The following is a 6000-nucleotide window of genomic DNA, read 5'->3' as shown; positions in this document are numbered from 1 at the left end:
GTGGCTTGCCACATTGAAGCACCTCTATATAGAGGTTACTGATGGTCATCTTCTTCCTTGAGGTGGAATGGGGTACTGCCAGGAGCTTGGCTAAGTGTCCACCATGCTGAGTTACAGGGTTGGGGAGAGCAAAATTAATGAAGTTGGACATGAAGGAGACCTTTCTGCTTGGTAAAGTATCAAATGTTACACTAAAATAGATAAATGGTATCCATCCAATCAATCAATAAGCAGAAAACATTTTGTTGCTGTTTGTAAGAGTTAAGAGCTAAGCCTAATATACAGGAGAGTAGCTGTGGGGGGTGTGAGGGTGTGGGGGTCGGAGGAGGAGTGTGGCTGTTTCTCTTGAAGCAAGGCCTCACTGTATGGCCCTGCTGGCCTCAAATCACAGATACCTGCTTTCCATTGCTTCCCGGGTGCTGGGATTAAAGGCATGCACCACCATTCACAGCTTTTTATTTTACTATTTTCTTGACAGGATCTCACTATTTACTTTTTCCCTCAGAGGAGAGTTTTCAAAAACTAGAATTATAACACAGAAGTCTTTAAAACCAAACAAAGCAGGAATGATATTTTTTTAGATGAGTGCCTGAAAGGTATGTATGGATCATTAGGGGATGGCTGTCCAGTTCTCTGTGGATGTTAGCAGATGGCTGTTCTGTTCTCTGTAAATCATTAGTGGCTGGCTGTCCCATTCTCTGTAGATGGTATCAATGGCGTTCTCATTCTCTGTGGGTGTTAGCGGATGGCTGTCCCGTTCTCTTGACCACTCACTCACCTTACTCATCAGCATTTTAAAGGAATTACCGTGTGGTCATAAAGAAGCCGAAGGGAGGCCTGACCTTGACCAGATGGTTCCTGTTTTTCTTGTTGCCCACGTGCTCTTAGCCCATCTGTGTGCAGGTCAGTGCCAGGGGCGAAGAGGCCAAAGAGATACGAGTCACCTCAATTAGCCTTGCTTTCTCTACAGTCAAACAGCAATAAGGGAGTCGAAGAAATGATTTCTGTTCTTGGGCCATGTTCTGAGGAAGGGGAAGGAAGGAAATGAAGTGAATGCAATCTCACTGTGGCCTGTAGGGGGAGCCAGCGCTCCACTGGACTCCCGTGTTGCCTGCTCAAGGTCAGGGCAGCTTGCAGCAAGACCTGCACACCCAAAAAGTGTCTTTGGGCCCATGTGTCCTTATTCCCAAGAGGCAGCCTATGTAGTATGAATGTCTGGGGCAACTGACGTTCCCTGAACCTTCATCCTGAGGCCTGGGGCAAACAGCCTGGTAGTTTCTACTGGCTTCAGTGATATCTCCCAATGTTATGTCTCAATATCCCAAAGGCTATCAGGACTTCTGTGTCATAAACTGGCTCTGCCCAACACGGTGACCCTAAGTATGGCTTTTACTGCTCAAATGATGTTAAGAACTCAGTTCCTCCAGAGTCAAATAGACATTCACACAAACCATGACTTGTGGCCTCTGCTGTGGCTGCATGGGAGGCCATGGAAACCTGGGGAGGTGGAGTGCGGTTGGAGGAAGAACACTAGAGCGTGTCCTTAGAGAGGATCTTGTTCTTCCCTCCCGGTTTCCTGGGTGCCATGATCAGATCAGATTAGTTTCTGCCATGATTTTCTGCCTTAACCACAGGCCCAGAAACCAGAGTCAGACAGCACAGGCCAAAACCCTGTGAACCCATGAGCCAAAGGAGATCTCCCCTTCTTTTCAGTTGTTTCAGGTGTTCACCACAGACGAGCCTGCCAACACAAGCTCCTACCATGTGGAGCACAGTAATAGGCACTAGGAGAAACTGTGTGTTATTAATGCTGACAGCCCCCCACACACACTCGAGGGAGTCAGAAAGTTCTGTCCTTTCCTGTCCTGCCCTGCCACTGCTTGCACGCACACAGATACACACTCACGCATAAACACATATGCAAACACAAATTCACACATATGCATATGTATATATACTCACACAAAATGCACACACACAGAGATTTACATACACATACACTCATACATAAAGACTCACACAAATTCACACACACTCACACAAATACATGTATACACACACACACACACACACACACACACACGGGAGCCTCTGTGTGTTGTTTTGGAGTCCAGTAATCTTGCTGTCCTTGTTCTCATCCCAGCGTAGGAGACCTGACTTCAGGGTTGGCGCCTGATGCCCACGGGAGAAGCTATGCTGTAGTCATGGCCTCGCAGAAGAGATGATGTCAGCTGTCAGCACCCAAGGACACCTCCGTGCAGCAGTGACGGGCCACAGATGCTTTAGGAAGAGTTCTAGCCTGGTGGAGGGAAACACTGAAAAACATGACCTTGCTGCAAGTGCAATCAGGCCCCATTTCCATCTGTCGTGCTCCCTGGGGTCTGTGTGCCTTTCACTGCAAGGGGCTGAGAGCTCCACTGACCTAGGACCTGACTGACCTCTGTGCTCTCACTGTGCCACACCTTGGTGTGCTTCAGAGCAGAGATCCGTTCGGATTTGAATGTGAAATGTTCCCCATAGCATCAGGTACGGAGGGAGGGGTTAGTGGCCAGGCTGTAGGTGCTGAGAGCTTGACCTGATTAGCAGAGTTGTCCCTGATGCATGATGGGGAAGTCATGAAGAGGGGGTTTAGCAGACGTGGGGACAGCCGAGGCTACACCTTGCCCTGGGCCTCTCCTGGAACCCTGTTTCTGTTTCCTGTCTGCAATGAGGTAGCAAGCTCCTCCATCACACTCTGTGTTGGGTGTTGTTCTGCTCAAGCACGTGGGACAGAGCTCTCTAAAACCGTGAGCCAAGATAAACCCCTCCTTCCTTAACTTGTTCTTGCCAGGGTTTGGCCACAGCAATAAAAGCAGTACTGAAAACAGGCTCCTCATCCTCAACCAGACGTCCTCTCCCAGTAGCTCCCTCTTCTCTTCCTAGCTCTATAAAGAGTGGAAAGACTTGACCGGTGGGTGATGTTAGGGTGGGACAGCCCTATGGTGGACCACGTGCCCTGTGGCAGGATTTCAGAGGCACCTGTACCCTGCTTTCTGTGGCCTTGAGTAGGGAATAGATGCTCAGGGCATCAACGTGTGAAGCTGGGGAGGAGACCCAGCCAAGGAGGGCTGTACTAGTATGTAGTTCAGGCTGGGTTCGCCCTGGCAGCAGTCTGGGGTGAGGTCTTGGAAGCAGGTGGTTTGAGGGCAGGAAATGAGCTTGAACAACAGGAGTGTGGGCATGGGGAAGTGATCAGGGCCAGAGGGAAACCTCTATGATTAAGGTCACTACCTAGCTCTGCTGTACCATCCTGAAACGTACATAGAATGCATCCAGAATTACCTACCTGAAAGAAAGAGACTGGGTGTCTCCCAAAAGTCCGCGTGTTACAGGTTTGCTCTCCAAGGCAGTAGGAGCCAGAGGTGGGACTTTTAGGAAGGAATTGGATCATGGGAGTTCTGGCTTCATCAACAGATTAATCCATTCATGGCTTCATGATGTCAGGACCTGCTGAGAAGTGCTGGGAACTTAGGAGGCTCAAGCTAGCTGTCCTGGAGTTACAGTCCCATCCTGGGCTCCTCCCCTCTGCTTCCCGGCCAGCATACGATGGACAGCCTTGTTCCACTGTGATCTTCTACAGTGCTGTTCTGCCTCAGCACAGGCCTGAAGCAATGGAGCCAACCATCCATGGACTGAAATCTCTGAAACCAAGTAAGTCCTTCTTCCTTTCAGTTTGCGTTCTCAAGTATTCTGTTACAGCGATGAAGAGCGGATAAACACAGTTGCTGCATGAACTGCTCTGCCTTCAGAGAACACCCTAGGGCAGAGCGCAGGTGACCCCGGCTCTGGCCTAGAGGAAATCTGAGCCAGCACAGAACTCAGTGGTGGTGCTGCGGGCAAAGAATGCGCAGGGAGTTTGCTGCCACCTGTGTCTGCCGTGCTTACTAAACCGTAGAGTCAGACTATAAATGGTGTGGTCCCAGCATGGGTGGTGTGCCCCAGACCCAGGGGAGATGTGCATCTCCTGTGCACAATAGCAGCCTCCGGAAGAATCCAGTCTGCAGCGAGAATGAGAGCTGAGCTTCCAGAGAGGTGTTGGGATCCTCACTAAACTTTACATGGTCTTCGTGTTGGTGATGAAGATGATGCGAGCCCCAGGGGTCAGCAGAGTTGGAAGAAGCCATGGTCCTCTCCCGGAAGTCTTTCCTCAACTTCCCGTCTGTGGAGAGGTGGACACGCTCCTCTACCGCACACTCCTACTGCTTTGATGGTACTCAAGGGCACAGGGTACTGCAGCCAAGCTCTGCTGTGTCCCTGTGCTGACTTCCTTTAGACTCTGGCTTCCAGATGGGCATTAGGATGCCTGTTCTGTGCCCTAACTTGGCCTTTGAATGACATTAGTCATTGTGTTGGCTGGATAGCCATGCTGTCCCAGAAACCACACTGCATATTCTGGATGTGTAAAGTTGTCCTGGGAAAGGTGGCAGCCAGCAGCCGATTTTGTAATAGTCAAGAGTATCTGTCACTCTCCTCCGCAGCAACCAGGCTCCATTAGCTTGAGCAGGGTTCTTGTGGCCAGGCACATTGTCTGAGCTGTCACCACCCAGCTCTGTCAGCTCTGCATGAATGGCAGGAAGCGCATGGGTGAGCCTTGTCACTTCCCTTGTTGCTGGCATCACTCTGATGTTCAGTCATGAGCCAGCCGTGTGGCCATGAGTCACTGAAGGCTGCCTGGACAGCTCCGCCAGATTAGAGCTTCTCTAGAGACACAAGAGTCTTTGGATCTGCCCCTTCTGTCGTGCGCCCCGGTGCTCCTTGAGTGGACTGTTGCTTAGAGCCACCTGGCAGGGCTAACGTGCATGAGCCTGTGTCAGATAAACCCAGAGAACGAAGAAGGCAGCAGCCACTGGGCCTGGCCTTGCAATCCTGTCCCTACTTAACAGTGGACTGTTGCTTAGAGCCACCTGGCAGGGCTAACGTGCATGAGCCTGTGTCAGATAAACCCAGAGAACGAAGAAGGCAGCAGCCACTGGGCCTGGCCTTGCAATCCTGTCCCTACTTAACACAATTGCATTGACATCAGTCCAGGCTGTGCTGTGACTGACAGTAAGACGAGACCACAGTGTTGTTTGCTTCCCGTTGCTTGGTCCCCATGGCCATAATATTCAGAGTGGGACTTTTAGGAAGGGACTGGATTATGGGAGTTCCGACTTCATCAATGGATTAATCTCTCTCTATGGCTTCACAATGTCAGGACCTGCTGAGAGGTGCTGGGAACTTAGGAGGCAGGAGCTACCTGAAGGGGATTGGTCCTGCAGTCACAGCCTTGGAATGGTTTCTTGTCCTGGGCCTCTTCCTCCGCTTCCTGGCCAGCATGTGGCGAACAGCCTTGCTCCACCATGGCCTCCTACCATGCTGCCGTGCCTCACCTTAGGTCTGAGACAGTGGAACCATCCATCTGCGGACGGAAGTAAACTTATCTTCCTTTCAGTTGGCTCTCTCAAGTATTCTGTTGCAGTCATGAAGAACTCACAAACACTGTGAACCACCCTGTTTTCAACATTTATTTGCTTTACACTTCCAGGTCAGTCCATCGGGAAAAGAAGTCAGGGAAGAAACTCAAGGCAGGAGGTGGAAGCAAAAACCATGGAGGAGCATTGCTGACCAGTTTGCTCACGGCTTCATGCTCAACTAACTCCCACCTGCCTAGGCATGGTGCCCCACCCCCTCCAGTGGGCTGTACCCTCCTACATCAATCAAGATAATCTCTTACAGACATGGCCACAGGCCAGTCTGATCTGTGCACAGATCACAGGTGGGGTTCTCTTTTCCAGGTGACTTTAAATCGTGTCAAGTTGACAATAAGAACGAACTAGTACAACATTTAAGCAAAGATAAAAGCAAGAACACAGGCCAGTGGTAAGTAGTCTATTCTGTGGGCAAAGAAAAGTGGTGTTTCCCAAGTAATTATGGGTCTAACCCCACTCTGCTCCCCCACAGCCTCCTAGACTAAGATAATTA

This window comes from Apodemus sylvaticus, chromosome 8 (genome assembly GCF_947179515.1).
Source record: "Apodemus sylvaticus chromosome 8, mApoSyl1.1, whole genome shotgun sequence".
Lineage (NCBI taxonomy): Eukaryota > Metazoa > Chordata > Mammalia > Rodentia > Muridae > Apodemus > Apodemus sylvaticus.
The sequence above is the reverse complement of the archived record's forward strand: the minus strand, read 5'-3'. Positions refer to the sequence as shown.